Here is a 17050-nt window from a genome sequence, read left to right on the forward strand (position 1 = left end):
CAAATCGTTAGTTAAATAGAAAACGGGAACAGAGAGAATTATTCATTAAATGCAGTTGGAACTGAGATGTAGATACATGTAATTTACAATCTTAACAATGTACATAATAGAGCATAAATACACGCATCTCTCCTGAAACAGACTCTGACAGCCGGTTGACACTAAGTACATACCCATTACCAGTGCCCTCGCTAAGTGAATATTGATGTGACTCTGCATGGAATCATTTTAATATAAAGTAAGGTGAGGCCTCTGAGTGTGCAGCCCTCAGTGACAGACTACAGTATACACAACAGAAACACTTCATTTTGTGGACAAATTACATTTGCATGCTTCAAGATCTATATTTGAGCATTATTTATTTATTTATATTTCTTAACATTGTACTTTTGATTCCACTTCATCAACTGTACGAAGTACCAATAGTCAGTGGAACAGCCATTCCCTTTACTATCAGTCATGTTTTGCTGGCTACATTGCATTGTTCACATTTACATTATTTGAATTTGGAATGTGTACATATTACGTAAAGAGGAACTATGCAAGTTGGTCCCTTTTTTTCTCTACGGATCTCCCCCTACAGTTTCCCAGTGCATATTTTCACTGTTGGAAAAATTCAAATCTTGCATAGTTCCTCTTTAATTTGTGCTGTATATGAAGTGGTGCATAGTTATTGTTTATTATAGTAACAATCAAGATTTCTTCATTGAGTCTATTTTGTAATTCCATTTTCTTTTGCAGCACTTTAATACTTCATATGCGTAACATTTAAGTTGGTTTTTACTTTATGGTAGATCGCTTTTCTTTCCTGCCCCTGTTTTGAAGGTGGATGTGACAGTCTTTGAGCGGGACATGTTCTGCTAAGAGAGCACATTAAAGTTGCGTCAGCTGTCCTGCCATTTTGGAGTTGGTGGTGGTTATAGTTACAGAAGACAGTTCAGGAAAATTGCAACACGCTCGTCACCCACTGCCCAGAGAGCCTGGAGAACGCTAATGACCAAGAAATAAAGGTTACACAGCTCAGTTTTAACTTGGCAGTGGCCTAATGATTTCTACATTGCAAAGCAGAGGTGTGTCTATAGACTTTGACTCAAATACTGAAGCTTTGTATTTTATTCACCTCTGATTTTCTGACACTGAGAAATAGTCACATTATGGATAAACAACACCCAATTTGCATAATCATTTCAGTGTCTGTGACTATGTCAATCCCATGGATCACATCTGTGCAGCATGTGAATAGATTTCATATGCAGTATCCTGGAGAGTAGTTCAGTTGCGAAATTGCTTCATGTGAAATTTAAAAATGGTTGAATTTAGCTCAGTATCTAAATATTCCTGATGTTGTTTTATCTGTGGAATGACAGATTGGGTCTTTAACTGTTCAACCTTGTACTGGCATTGAAATGGATTGAATCATTATTTTTAGGACAACATTCAGCCCGGCCCCTCTGTAGACCACTCTGTTCCTTAATTTGAGAACTAGAACGTAACTCATCTCATCATAATCTTTTAAGGCGCTCCAAATTACATTTCAAACAAGGTCAGAGCGCATTCAGAAATAATAAGATTTCAATAATAATTTTTAATCCCTCCGCCCACCATCCCCCACCCTCCCACTGTTATACCCAAAGACAAATTACATTGCTTATTTATTTTCCTTCAGTGCCATTAAACAAACACTTTTGGTTCTACAGTCTCAGTAAACGGACTCATGCTCTACTCCTTCCTCACCCCCTTGCCCATGTTGTGTAGTTGATTTTGGATCTGTGACAAGGATGCCTGTGAGATTGCAATGTTAGACAGTGGAAACAATCTCACCCCTAACCCACAATGCACTTGGGTCAGGTTCATTTAGGTGTGACCACAGGATTGGTCCCTCTGGGAGCAATTAGTTCTCACTAAAGGATCTGGGATGGTGGGAGCGGCGAGATGTCAAACAATAGCTTCACCCCTCGTCAGCTAAATGCCTGTTACCCTCGGCTCCTGTGAGGCTGAACTGCCAGTGTTTTGTGTCTCTGCCTGACTACTCCCCAGCTGCATGAGGCTCAGAGAGATTTCAGACTCTGCTCAACATAACCTGCTTCACTGTGTCATGTCATGTCATGATGTGTGTGTGTGTGTGTGTGTACGCGCGCACACATGGGACGTAGCTGCTTAAATAAAATAAAAATTTAAAAAACCTTTTTGTGTTGTGTTAAAATCTATCCACCCACAAGGTGTCTGTCTGCTGATCAAACTCTCAAACATATATTAGAGTTTCCACTTTTGTTCCATCAAAAGCCTGATGAAAGGATGTTAGATCCGAGCTTGAAAACTATCTGCAGGCTCTTCTCCATCTTGAGAGAGTTCAAAGTACATAAAACTTTCCAGAAAACAATATCCGCCCTCTTCTTCAAACTCTCATTCATCTCTCTCTCTCTCTCTCTCTCTCTCTCTCTCTCTCTCTCTCTCTCTCTCTCTCTCTCAGTCATCCTTCATTGCTGTGCAATTTATTCATCACCAACGTGCTCTAGATTTGTTCCTGGGATACAAAACACAGTGATTTCACAGAGACACTCTCTGTCGAAGGATGATAATGTAAACACCTGCTAATAGCTGCACTCATCACCATTAACATGTTGTAAGAGTAACATCAGCTTTGACAGCGCTGATGAAGGTTTCTGCGCGCTGTGACATTCTTTTCATCTGAAGCATAAAGACACCTAGTGAAAAGAATTTTCGTTTGGCAACGAGAAAAGACCAGTTGTTATGGTTACAAGTTATAAATAGAGCAGCTAGGAGTGTAGGTGACAAGGGAACTGAGAGTATCAGGATGAAAGACTAAGATGAAATCCACCCCACAATCCCTTGCTGCGGATCTGCTAACTTACAGGGAGACATCAGCGCCGGCAGACTTGGGAACATCAGCCGACAAAAGGAAACATGCTCCATCAGAGTGTGCACACCAGCTCACTTCAGTGTCACATCCACCTGATTCTACTCTGTTTTTGTTTCTTTTCCCTGTTGCTGTGGTATTTATGGCAAGAAATGTGTTAATGAGTGTTATGACACTGCAGTTTTAAAGTTCAGTCTTGAGACAGAGCGGCAGTGAGATATGGAGAGCTTCACTTTGTCTGTTAAAGTTTATGTCCCCACACCCCATCTCCACGCCCCACCTCCCCCAGTGAATTTTGGCATTTGTGTCATGCACATTGTTCCCTGCCCCAATGCCCAGCACCGAGGGCCTCCTGATACAGCCCGTAATTAGAAGCAGCTCAAGGATTTAATGAAGAGGCGCTCACTTGATGGCAGCAGTGCTTGAGACATTGCCAGTGGCTCTGACTTCAAAGCTAGAGATATGGCTCCTCAGCAAAGGAAGGGAAACGCAGCAACGAGATAACAAGTCATGGCTTTCTTTTGATTTGTGGCATGCCAGGGCACTTACTGTATAGGTTTGCAGCCAGAAAGGGCAAGCGAACAGTTGATCAGTGTGGCATTGCACTACTGGGCAATAAGCAATAGAGCCCAGTAATGATGTGAGTGGGAGGATCGCTCCCTATCATCTACTTTGCGAGTGCGCTGCCTTCCAGAAACAAACTCCGGAGAAGCTTTGTGATCAACCCAAAAGCCTTAGAGGAGAATATGTTTCAAAGTCATTTTCAACTCTCTTTGACAGCTCTGAGCCTAAAAAAAAAAAAAAAATACATGGTTCCTCAGGAAAAGTTAAATGACATTTGCAAAGTGTGAATGAATATTAATGACATCAGGCAATACCCCATTACTGTTTTTCTTGTGAGGTAGGTAAGTATTGGTTAAATTCAATGTTAATCATGTAGTCCACTGTATGTTGTGTGCTGCTCTGTGAGGATTAATGAAGTAGATAATGTCCTCAGTCGCATTGCTGAAGGGTTTCCACCCCCACATTCATTTCATATTAACTACAGCGCATCCCTCCAACTTCATCCTACTGATAAGATATTTTCTTTTTCACTTTAAGATGCCCTCACATTGCATTTAGCTGTTTCATAATTCCCCTTTTAAACAGTTATATAAGAAATTTCCATAGGGTATATACAGTACGCTTGTATACACGCTGACTTCAAAGCATTTTTGGAGAGGACTTAAGAGATCAGGCATCTTTTTTTTCTCTCTCTCTCTCTCTCCCCAAATTATAAATCTCTAGAGCTGATTACAAATGTGTGTCCTAATCTCAGCTAAATAAGCAAATGACAGCAGATTTCGTCTCTATTTCACGGTGTTCAAAATTGTTTCAGCTATATAGTCATTATCTTTCACATTGGTCCCTCAGATAGGATTGTGTCTCGCACCAAAGACCACTTGGCGTTTTCAAAAAACTTTGAAGGCAAAAAGTCTGTTGAGAAATGAACATGATCAAGTGCAGAGAAAAAGAAGTGAAGGTAGAATAGTAGACTCTTTAAGTTTCTTTTTCTTCTGTTTGCTCAAAGCAGGTCCTGGGGAATATTTTTTTGAATCTGAGGCCCTTTTGAGAATCCAGCACCGCCTCCGTTAGCGCTCAGCTGTTTTCATCTTTCGTTACATTGAATATCCAATCACTGACTGCATCACACGTCTCCGTCTACTGGAGACGTGTGATGCAAGAAAGCCTACATTCATGTGCAGCGCTTCATTGATGTTTTCTGTGTGTTTGTCCATGTTGTCCCGTCTCGATACTGTAAATGTATAAACTGAGGTTTTTCCACTGCTGCTGTCAGTCTGGGTAAGAGTAAATGAATTGTGATTCCTTAAATTATGTAAAAAAATAAAAATAAAAAAATAAAAAAGGATTACATCACATTCAGTCCCGTTGGCCGACAACACAAGTTTGTGTTCTGGATGAGGCTAATGCTGAAATTATTTCATATGTGCAGGTTGCAGCCTAGATGGGTTTTTTATTTTCAATTTTGGCACAAACATTCACCATGGTCTTGTAGTATATTATCCTCCTGAACTTTTTTTGCTTTAATATCTTGAATTATCTTGTGTTTTTCATGGTGTTTTCTTAGTCTAAAAGTTAAGGGGTAGGTCAGAGGTCATTCACCATTTGGATAGGAACTTTATTTGGTCTCAAGGATAAACTTATGACATTTTGGTGGTCAAAGGTCAATGGTCACTCTGACCTCACAGACCAACACCTTTAGCCAGTGTTTCAACAAATATCTGTCAGACATCAGTCTGCTTCACAGAAAGGTATTATTGTAAAAAATTGCTATGGTTACGTCTGATACACCATTATGCATATGTAGGGCTTTGAATATTGATTATTATCATAATTGCATTACTGGTCGATCTGCTGAATATTTTTTTAATTAATCAATGGGATTAAAGCAGAAGTAAGCGATGCAGTCGTTTTGGCTATCTTCTTGTCAGCCGATGGAGTTGCAGCCCCCGCCCTCGTCATGGATCTATTGGTCCTCGTCCCTACATCACCACATTCACGCGCATCCCTTGGCTGCACACACAGCCCTTCATGACTTTCTCTCTCCTCATTGGATAAAGCTTGTAGGAAGTATACAAGACGTTTTCTCCTCGGCTTACAGCAGAGCAGAGTGACTGACAGACCCGTGTTTCAGACCAAACACTCTATGTAAGTGATTGCCGTCGGAAGATATAACTATTTAAGACTTATATTAACACAAATATTCCGCTTACTTCTGCTTTGATTTAATGTTTTAAATTTGAACAGAAGCTAAAACCAAAAGGTTTTTGACATTATTCCAAATAGCTGATGAATCAGTGAATCATTTCCACTTCCATTTATTAGCTTCTTTGTCGATAGTGTTTGGTAAGCCCATGAGTTGGGCATCTTTGAATCTATGACGGAATCTATTCAACATAAACTTGTTCATTAGTTGACATTTCAAGCTGTTGCATGTCAACACCAGGCCAACACTGTGTCCTTGTCTCCATGAATCTGGCTGAAGATGTGTGTTCATTTGTCTTGTATAATGCACAGACAACAGATGTAATGAATTCACTTCATCTCAAACCAACAACACCTTAACTTTTCACATTTATTTTCCACAGCTACACTGTGCTGGGAGTTTGGTTTGGCCAGAGGTTGCACAGCTAAAAATATCTTTCATTGGACACTTCATCATGTCAAAAAAAAAAAAAACTTTTGCATGTATTATCTTGCTAAATTATATTAATATTTTAATCTCATATTATCCCTGGTAGGAGAGGCAATTATTTTTTGGTGATGAAGTGTCACTGCTAAATGAATAACCAGTTGTCACAGCCCACCACTGAGGACAGGGGGCATCGCTGAGTGAATATAACACCCAATATATCTGCAATTAACTTCTACCCTCCATTCCCTTCCATAAGCGTAAATAACATTTATGTTCCACATTTCACATCAGCTAAGCTTGTTCTGCAGGGTTAGGCATATCATCAGCTCATTACATCGGCACACACACAAGCTCCTTTATTCTCATTAATCTATCAGTCTCCCCCAGCTCTCACTATCTTCACCTAATCAGTATTTATGACCTCGGACTATCTGCTGTAATATAAGAAGCTACGCTTTATACGTTCCTGGCTGCCAGTGTTTAAAGTGGTAAAACTGTCTCGTCAAACAAAACAGTGCATTCCCAGAATTAAGTGACACATTAACACACTATTAACACTATATTGCAGATGCCAAAACCTCAAGAGATGTCTCTCAGTACTTAATTCCTCATCACACAATGAATGTCCAATATGATACATTGTATATCACAATGCATTTGTGGCGTTCCCTCTCTCCTTCTTGTTAAGTCTCTAAATTACATCCCACCCAACCAGTACTGTAGAGAGCGCTCCGTCTTACCTTCTCCAGTTTCCATTTGAGTTGTGATTCTGCCTTCACCATGTAGAGGTAATTGATCTAAAGTAGTGCAATTTTCTCTGCTTTACCCCATATCACAAACTCTGATCCTATAGACTTTCACAGCTGTTCAACATCTCAGCCAAACCGACTGGGATGTTAGATTAACAAACACTGCTTCTTTTAATTCACTTCATTTTAATTCACTGTTCGCTTTTTTGCTGTGCCCTCGGACTGCTTCCTTATTTGCACATGTAGTATATGGAGCATGGAGAAGTGCAGATTAAAGTCCTGGATGGCCTTCAGTTTGTTCTTTTTAAAATTCACAAGGAGAGAACAGGGGGTGGAAGAGAGAGACCGAGAAAACAGAAGAGACAGACTTGTGTGTGTGTGTGTGTGTGTGTGTGTGTGTGTGTGTGTGTGTGTGTGTGTGTGTGTGTGTGTGTGTGTGTGTGTGTGTGTGTGTGTGTGTGTGTGTGTGTGTGTGTGTGTGTGTGTGTGTGTGTGTGTGTGTGCATGCATGTGTGTGCGGGTTTCTGCGTGTGCTGAAGGACTCAGGAAGCTGTCTGCCTATGTTGTTCTTTCAGACAGAACACCTGGCCTTTCCAGCCTGATGAAACCAACAGAGGAACTGCAGATACTCTTCACTTTTGAAAGATCAAATTATACAGAACTATAATTCTGTACACCCGCACTGTTTATATATACATATAACCCAAACCCTACTAAATTTTCTCACTGCCCCTCTCTGCATCTCTTTGTATTGCTTGTATTCATAGTGTGACTACACTGTTTTAGGCTATTAAAGAAGAAAGAATAAGCCGTGACACGTAACAGCTCTGATCTCATGCTGACCTTATCAAGTGGATCAGGCATCAACCAGATGTGAACTAATCACATGAATTGAACATGAATGATATGAATGAACTACAGGAATGAAGTGGATTTGTATATTCTGCACTTGTGTTAGGAAATTAACTTGAAACTTTTCTAAGGCAGGGGCCGTCTCGGAAAAAACACAGGCAAAACAATAATGAAATGAATAAATAAAACAACACAACACAACAATTTTTGGTCTGTTTAATTTTGTTTTTTATTATTTGACTTTGACCTCATTTATACTTGTATAAAAGTAAAAATCTTAATTTGGGGTGAAACAGCCCACCATTGTCAGCGTGCTGACGTTAATGGATGATAAAAGCTGTATTATATAGCTTGGACCACTTTTCCCCAGTTGTCTGTCTCAGCCTGATCAAATGTCTCTCACAGAAAACTCTGTGAGGGCAGACAGCAGCCATGGACAATGGGGGAGCATTTACCCTGCACAAACTCAGCATCAGTGAGTACAGCTACCCTATAAGTCCTTGTATGCTGATTTTGATTGACTGTAGGTCTAAGAGAGGCATTTGTGTCATTTTGAAATGAAAACAGATGGTTTCCATTATTTCTACTCCATCTACTCCTGCACTGTTAAACCTGAAGGACATTTGCGGATAATAATGACTGATCTGCCAAATGCCTGGGACACTGGTGCAGCTGACCTCCACTGGAAAGAAGTTGTATAATAATTGAAATTATTTAACAGTTATAGTGAGTGGCTTACAGCAATCCAGTTTCAGAATTTGACGAGGATAATTCCTGATGAAATATGTGTGCTGTCCCTAATCCTCTCCAATCGTAACCAGCTGTCCCGGGTTATGGATGTGACTGCTGCTTAACCTGTCGCGAGAGGGGCCTTTGATCTGGATTTGGGTTTGCCTACACTAAACGGATCCTTTTTCCCCACCATCTGTCATAGTTTAATTACTCTTCTTTTTTAAAGTACATTTAGAAAGCCAAACAACATCAAAAAGAGGTTTCATTTCCTTTATAAGCTTATATTTGTTTTTTAACCTTTGCTTTAAGCACACTTCACTGATCATGCACACAATTATCCTGCATGTTACAGTTGCACCCATTGGCATCTGGGTGATGCTGAGTGCAACCGCAGTCTTCACCTCCCATAACTCAGTTTCAGAAGGGTATGTATGCCAATTCTTTCAACCTGCGGGGAAATAGTTTGGCTTTTTGAGCTAATTATTTTGGCCTGACACAGTGTTTACATGTGTGAAGGTCGAGGCTGGAATTTACCCTGAAGAGTCTCATGTGAATTTACATGCAGGAGGATAAGAAGAACATGAACATTATCCTGCCATAATTCATTCCCTGCTCTAGCAGCAGTATTGTGATGCATTCCCTATTGAGTTCCCACTGTTGTGCATTCAGGTGAAATAACCCCACCATTAACTAAGAGCTTCACACTAGAACTGTACAATTTTCCCAAAGGACTATACTCGTGTGACTGTCTCTTGTATCATTTTGAGACCTGCCAAAATGACACAACAGGATAAGAGTCACGATTCAGGTGTGGTATCCGGTTCCACTTCCTAATCTAATAACAAAAACTATTGGATAGGAACTGCAAGACATCCATAGTCAGAACAATAATTATTGTAATTACAGATGTTTCACCATGCAGTGTAATGTTTTCTTATACATTCTCTGTGGTTAACACTAGTTTAGAAAGTACAGCAGAAAGTACACACACTTTCCTCATGAAAAGTAGGAAGCTCAGCTTAAGTAAAACTTGGTGCAGCAGAGGCAGCCTGATGCAGAGCAGTGATAGAGTGGTCCAGTTTAAAACCACTAACCCGTTGGAATGACTAATATATCACTGCTGGTGTAAAAATCTGAGGGCACTTTATCAAGCCTTAAGCCAACACAGCTTGACTGAAATATTTAACTCTCAGGTGCTTAAGTGACTTCAGAGGAGCCTCCTTATGACCCTCACTGAAAGATTGTGAATAATCAGGGCAGTCAACAACTGTGAAGAAATGGTGATAAAAGGACATAAACCAGTTCCTTCTACAAATGTAAAGACGCTTACACTGAAGGATTCTGCTAAATCAGTTTATTGTGTGTTATATTCACTACCAATGTTTTACTAACTTTACTTTCTTAAAAGATGAGTGGTCCATGGTACAGGCTGCAGGCAGATACATGTCCCTTCACCAACACAAACATCAGACTTACGGTCTGGAGTTTCTTCCTGCAATGCTACTGAATAAACATGCTGAATGTAAATCATGAGGTTCAGAAATTTTTGAAATCTCTGGAGACACTGGGTTTGTACATGTCATTGCCCATTGTTTCCATTGAGAGATTGTCATGTACTGTGGAAAGGAGACTTCAGTGTTACACTTACAGTGAGGTACTGCGTATGAGAGGATATAAACAAGGCAAAACAACATTAAAATGGGTGAAACAAATGTTCTTCACAGCTAGTTATGATCATCTTAACTAGACTTTATCCTCACTAGATATTTTGTAAGTGCATTAAATGTTCCTCTCTTGAATGTAGTGCAGTAACAACAATACCACAAAAGTACAACACCCCAAAATACAATGGGGTTAAGCCACACAAAGCATCTAACTGGATATTTTGTGCTTTAGGCAAATTTTTTACTCAGTTTTCCTACCTTGTACAAGGGTGTTCTCAATATGTGAATTGAACTGGTATTAATACATTTAGGTCAGTTTGAATGGATTTTACACAGAGACTGATCAGATACGCCTATATGGAGAAATAGGATCAGATGTAATTTAGCACGTTAAGTTGTTTCCTCTGTGAATGGCTGCATTTGTTTGTTCTCTTTTAGTCTCCTCAAATGGTGCCTTTTAATAACACTCTGCCTTCTCACTCTTACCCAGGGTTCATACAGAAGAGCTGAAACCTAATAAGGACATAAGTCAAAAGTGGTTTAGTTAAGAGGGATCTCATATTGATGAGGAAATTAATTGTGCAGCACATTATGTGCTGTGCATCTGTAGCTCAACAGTTTGAATCAAAGTTGCATTGAATACTATTTTTATTAACATTAAACCAAATGACTCCTGCTAATGAGAGGCTGCTGACTACTGAACCAACTTCAAACCACAAATCCATTGTGCACATCTCAGCAGCATTCAGCTACTTTCAGCTCATTATCTTGGTCCAATAAACCACAAATGCCAGTTCATAGGAAATTATAGGGAGCGGCTCCCAACCACAACTTAACGCAAAATTATCATCAACTATTTGTCCAGCGTGACATGGCCAAAGTAACTGAAGCAGGGCTCAAATGACTGAGACAACTTTTAGTTAAGAATTCTCTTTTCTTTTTTTGTAAGTGCCTGTTAAAAGACCATAAGAATTGTTAATTTGCAGCTTAACGCAGTTACAACCAGTAAAATAAGAAAAAAAAAAGCACAGCAGCACAACTTGTCCTCTACTGTGTTCAGGGTTATTTACGCAGCTCTGAAGGTCTCTCGCTGCCTTCTACGGCCGTGTTTATCTTGTTCAGCTCTCTAGAGATCAGCCTCTAGTGAGTCTCCTGACTATGGACGGCCTCTCAGAGGCATATTAACAAGATGGAAACAAGCAGAGCCGTCTCTACTGGACCATTCATCTCCCGCTCTGGCATCTTGGCAGATGGAAAGGAATTGACACATCATACCTGTGCCACCAGCATTGCACCCATGGGGATGCAAACATAGTGACTGTCAAATGTTGAAGGATAGAAGTCCCATTGTAAAGTAAGTAAAGATGACAGGCCACTGCTTTTGCCAAATTCAAGACTTTTTATGTATCAAAGTATTTCAGTCAACTCTATGCATCAGCAAGTGTTAGTGATTTCATTTGAGTGCATTCCAGCTCCCAATCTGTTACCTCATTTAGCTAAAAATATAACTAATGTCTCCTTGTTGAGGAAATGCATCCCCATGTGCTACTTAAAAAATCAACCAACTTTATTTAGAAAAAGACAGACAAATCAATCACATTTTGATGCAATCCACAAACAGTACATACAGTACATATAGTACTGTGAGTGAATAGCCTGTGCAGGTGCATAAAATGGAAGCACGCTGACCTTGGTGCATGTAGCCTCAATAGATCAATTCAACCTGCCAAAGCAAGATTGATTCAGTCTGTCATGCAAGTAGCTACAAATAATGTTTCCTGGGGCGCAGTAGGTTGAGCAGGCGCCCCATGTGTAGAGGCTACAGTCCTCAATGCAGTCGGCCCTGGTTCGAATCCCATACCGGGCAGCCCTTTACTGCATGTCATTCCCTCTCTCTCTGCCTCCCGATTTCCTGTCTCTCTCAACTGTACTGTCCATTGAAAGGCATAAAAAGCCCCAAAAATATAATAAAAACAAAAACAATGTTTGCCATCATCCGAACAGTCTGCATCTGGATGAAGCAGCTTAAACTTCCACACACAAGGCCACATGACCTCTCAAAGCAAATGTTGCTCATCTAGCATCAAATAGCAGAGCATCCCTGTCCTCGGATAAGTGCCAGACCTTTGTGTGTTGAAATTTAGGAAAATGTTTTGGTCATTGGTTAAAATAACAACTATGACCACTAGAGGTCTCAATAAAACAATAAAAGATAACCATTGGCCATGATCATAGACTGTAAAAAGAATGGACGTAGCACCCGTGACGTCACCCATTGGTTTTGGGGAGTCGTTTTTGTGACTCAAATATGGCGGCCTGAACAGCGCCATGTTGGATTGGCCGGCCGAGAACCCGCCCACTGGCCTCGAAGCAGCTGTCCACGGACCTCTCCGGACCTGTCACTCAACGTTTCCGCGCCCTAATTGGCCAGAATTTCAACCTCATAACAGTAAAACGGTAGAGTTAAAAAAAAATTCACCCCCCTCAGAGTGTGTGCGGTGGTAGAAACTATGGAGAATGCTGCTTTTTTGACACCAGCCCCCAGAGGAAGCCGAGGGGATTGCAGTTTTTTGAACGCGGAAGTGAGCTTCACTTCAGTGAGACCGACAACTGCCCCCTTGGTCATGATGCTTGAAAGAATTATTCTAGGGGTCATTTCTAGACAGTCTCCTGTTATCAGTAACAACATTGGCATTAGAGCAGATTACAATAGTTATATTTTCTGATAAAGACACAGCACTGAAAAAAAAAAGTTTTTTAATTAATTCAAAGTTTCCCTAGTACTAATACTTGTGGAATACCACATTTAACAGTCGTTAGGTAGATCAGGAAGCATGAAAATAGACGAAACCAAATATACCACAATCATAGTGAAGAAATGTATGATCTTTCCCTGTGCTTCTCATACCATGTGTCTGCCTTTTTCTGACTATTGAATTCCTTAATGGCGTGGAGGTTGTTGCAGTAATTAGCCTACTACTCATTGTTTTAGGAGCTACTAATCAGCATCACTCTACCTCAGATGGACCCCCTACTGAGGGATCCTGAGCTACATTCTGCTTTCTTCTGTTAACTCAGCCCTTTGTGTGATTGTTCAAGCAGTAATCAGTGTTTTGATGCAGGTAGATATCTATTTATCCAGTAGCACAATATTCAAGCAGTGCTCTTGTTCTCTTTAATTTTTTTGCGAGTTCATGGTCAGTAATCAGTGAACAATGAAACTGTTATCGCTGTGATGAGAATTATCATATCTCAATAATTAGCCTTGACCTACAACCTAATATTCCTCGTGCTGTAAAACCCACAGGCATATCGTCTTTGCTTTGTTAAACATTTCTGAAGATTACCATCATGACAAAAAACGTTTTTTCTCATAAATGGGTGAAAGAAAAATCCCATGGTTAGTGTAACACACATAACCAAAATTGTAACACTAAGGAAGCATTACATATCAGTCATTCTTTCACATCCTGCAGAAAGATACTAACAGTAATTTCTAGTGGTCAGAGCAGCGGAAACGTTTGATGTGCCTGCTTGTGTGATGATTAGAGAAAACTTTGTAACATCTTAAAGCTGCAGATCAGGAGAGGATGGGTATGGAAGAAAGCGTTTCAGATGATGGAGACGTACAGTGTGAGACTGCTCTGGACTGATTAGCATTTCCTCTGATCTTTGACTGCTGTGATCATAAACACAGAGTTTGAAGTGTGTCCTGTGCCGTACCTTGGACCAAATTTCACATAATCTCAAACAGCCTTTTTCCCTCTGTTCGCAGAGTTTATCTCCTACAGTATATGCTGGAAAAAATCTCATAATTAAGCCTCTGATAAAGTTGCAGTTTAATTTAATTAACAGAGTGAGTTTCTTTTAATATTCATTTGACAGCAGAGTGGTGTGGTTGTTGCTATCAGCTATTTTAAATTTAAAGTTGATTTTTGTGTATTTGTTTCTTTATCACCACCTCCCTCATTTACATTCATGTTCATACTGTACTCGCCTTCACACCTGAGCTCACCAGTACAAGTAATGTTTCACAGTTAGGCAGCAGTTTGGTATCGGGGAGAAAAAAGCTGCAATTTATATTTCCATTTTGCTGATGGTCTTGCACAAAATAAAATGGAGATATATTTATAATGGAATAAATGAAAGGCTCAAGAGAGACTCATTATACAGAAAATAAGTTTTAAGTATGAAGACATAGCTGTGTTACTATAGCCACTCTCACCCACTACATAGTTACTAGAGGTCAGTTTGTGTGTTAATCCAACCCAAACTCTTAACTGCATATGCATTTTGGCAAATTGGCCCATTGCCATAATCTCTAGAGTTTTAGGAGTAGGTTGTGCAAGCTATTTTTAGAATGGCGGAGCAGAGCCGCGAGCTGCTCAGAGCTACACTACAAAACTAGCGTTTTGGAGTTGTTGGATTGTGTATTTGAGTTTGATGAGGGAAACGAAGAAATCCCATGAGCCTCCATAGCATAGCTCTGAGCAGCTCGTGGCTCTGCTCCACCGTTCTAAAAATAGCTTGCACCAACAATTAAAGGTAACAAACCTACTCCTAAAACTATAGAGATTATGGCATGGGCCAATTTGCCAAAATGTTGAACTATCCCTTTAAGATTGCTTGATGTTTATCAGTTTTATCTGCATCCACCTTTAATCTATATCATTTTATACAGTTCATGTATAGTATGCATGTGACCTAAAGTTTAGAGTACCGTGCAAACCTGATAAACATATATCGCACTGTAACTGCGTAACAAAAGAGTGACCAGAAGTTTTGCACCATTCCATGAAAATAGTGATATCTGTAAAATGAAAACAATCTGTTTTAAAAGGAATCAAATATATTTGAGTGATTCATATTTGGTGTATATAGTTTGCTGTCTTGTGGTAGGAATTCACTCACTGCAGACATGTGTCTGAAACACGTTCACCAGAAGGTATAGTAAAAACCCTCAGAGGAATCCATCTGCCTGCAGGCAGCTTTTTGTGTTTTAATTAAACCCTCTTCTGGTCATCTGAAGAGAGTAAATAATCTGAGTCAATAGTGCTTCTTGCCACACTCCACTATCTCCCTAATTGACTGAAGCATTCTGGGAGAGGAAAGGAACCAGGTTAATTTCTGGAGGAAACTAAAAGTAATTTTATGTAGCTTTTGAATATGAAACTCAATTCAACTTGAAAAGTGTCTTTGAAAGTATGGTCAGTCTGGAGTAACACACTGCCCCTGCCTGGGGCACATTAGCTTTAGTAACTCAAGTGTAGGTGAGTTTTGGTCCGTATCCCAGGCTCAGTCTTCACACAATCATGAGAAATTACATTGCTTGAAAGCTTTAAGTCTCCTTCCAGGATACCAATTACTACAACAACTCTTAACATAGATTTGGTTCATACTTCTGGCTGTGGCTCCAAGGTGTTCTCCACATAAAAGCTGCTATTACACAGGAGACCATGGAGGTAAAATAAAGAGAATAACTGACACTGTACTGAGCTCTTTTTGCAGGTTACGTTCCAACAATCACAGTCTACCACTGCACATAATCCAGAAAGTCATATCAGGAGACCTTTATTAATGAATTGAAAAAAGCTTAAGGGGTGTGTTGATAGATGGAATAGAAATAAACAATATAAAAACAATGGCAGCTATACAGTACAAGGTGTAACTGAGACACAATGATGCCAGATAAGAAACAGGTAATCAATTATTCATTAAAGCAAAACAGGTAGGACATAATACAATTCTATTCACACACATGATAATGTGATTACAATAGGGTAAAACAGAAATTAAGTCAGTACAACAAATAAAGATGCACAGCCACACAAACAGCTCAAATGTGAACATGAAATTACAACGAGATATTATTGCACAACAGTAAAGCAAAGGCGTTCACACCCAAACTGTACTAGGCTACTCTCAAAACTCAGAGACAGAAAGATCCAAACTCCTTTTTGGTGACAGAATAAAACCTTTTGATTTGGGGTAGTATTTTTCGGTTGGTAGCTTTATTGTATTTGTCTGTCAGGCTGATGAAACTTTAGTTGAGACTAGGATCTATACCATTTCACTGAAATCATTATAATATCATATGTCAAATCATTATAACTCACATCTGTGTTTTCCATCCATATGCTGAAGGTCAGTTTGCCATGTATGGCTAACTACACAGTTTTTGTCTCCAGTCTTCACTATTGGCGAGAATTGCTGTTCCTCCTATTGCTGCTTCAATGTTCCTCTCCTGCCTTTGAATAAGAGAGAAGCAGTACCAGTCCTTTGCCTCTGTATTCTCTGGAGTATACAGTCACTTGCCCCATTATTTTATGGATTAATGGCTGAATGAAAAGGACTTTTGAATCTTTATATAATGGAGCATGTTGACTGAGAACAACTTGAATGGACAGAAATTATCTCGGGAAGCAGTTTCAAAGAAGATATATGTACACAGCCGGGAGTTGACCTCAACAACCTTAGTTAAGCTCCTTCCTTAAGGGAGGTAATCACTAAGGGGACGGAAAGGAAGACATGTTCTTCCTGACTTTCTAAGCCGGTGTCTGCATTCAAAATAGCAACTTTTAAGTCACAAATCATTGTTATTGAAATATTTTCTGTAAAACCAATGTTTTTCATACTTTTCTCAAGACATTTCATGCTGGTGTGTGTCCCCAGCTACTCGTCTCTCTTGCTGGCCTACACATGTGTTTATTTTGGCCCATAATTGTCCTGAAAGTCCCACTGTCTTTGAAGACACCCCTCCTTCCTTTGCAAATGTCCAATGCCCACAGGGAGCTAAGTTTTGAGTTCAAAGCCGAGCAGTTCAACTGTATCTGCTCAACTTACAGCTGGCACTAGAGATAAAATTTAGGATGCAGGGGAATTGGCACTCAGTCTACAGTGACAGTGGTGGCTTGACGCCTGGTGTCCCAGAGTCCTCCTTTGTACTACCAACAGAAACATTTCCTCTCTGCCAGGGGGC

This window comes from Trachurus trachurus (assembly GCF_905171665.1).
Source record: "Trachurus trachurus genome assembly, chromosome: 3".
Classification (NCBI taxonomy): Eukaryota; Metazoa; Chordata; class Actinopteri; order Carangiformes; family Carangidae; genus Trachurus; species Trachurus trachurus.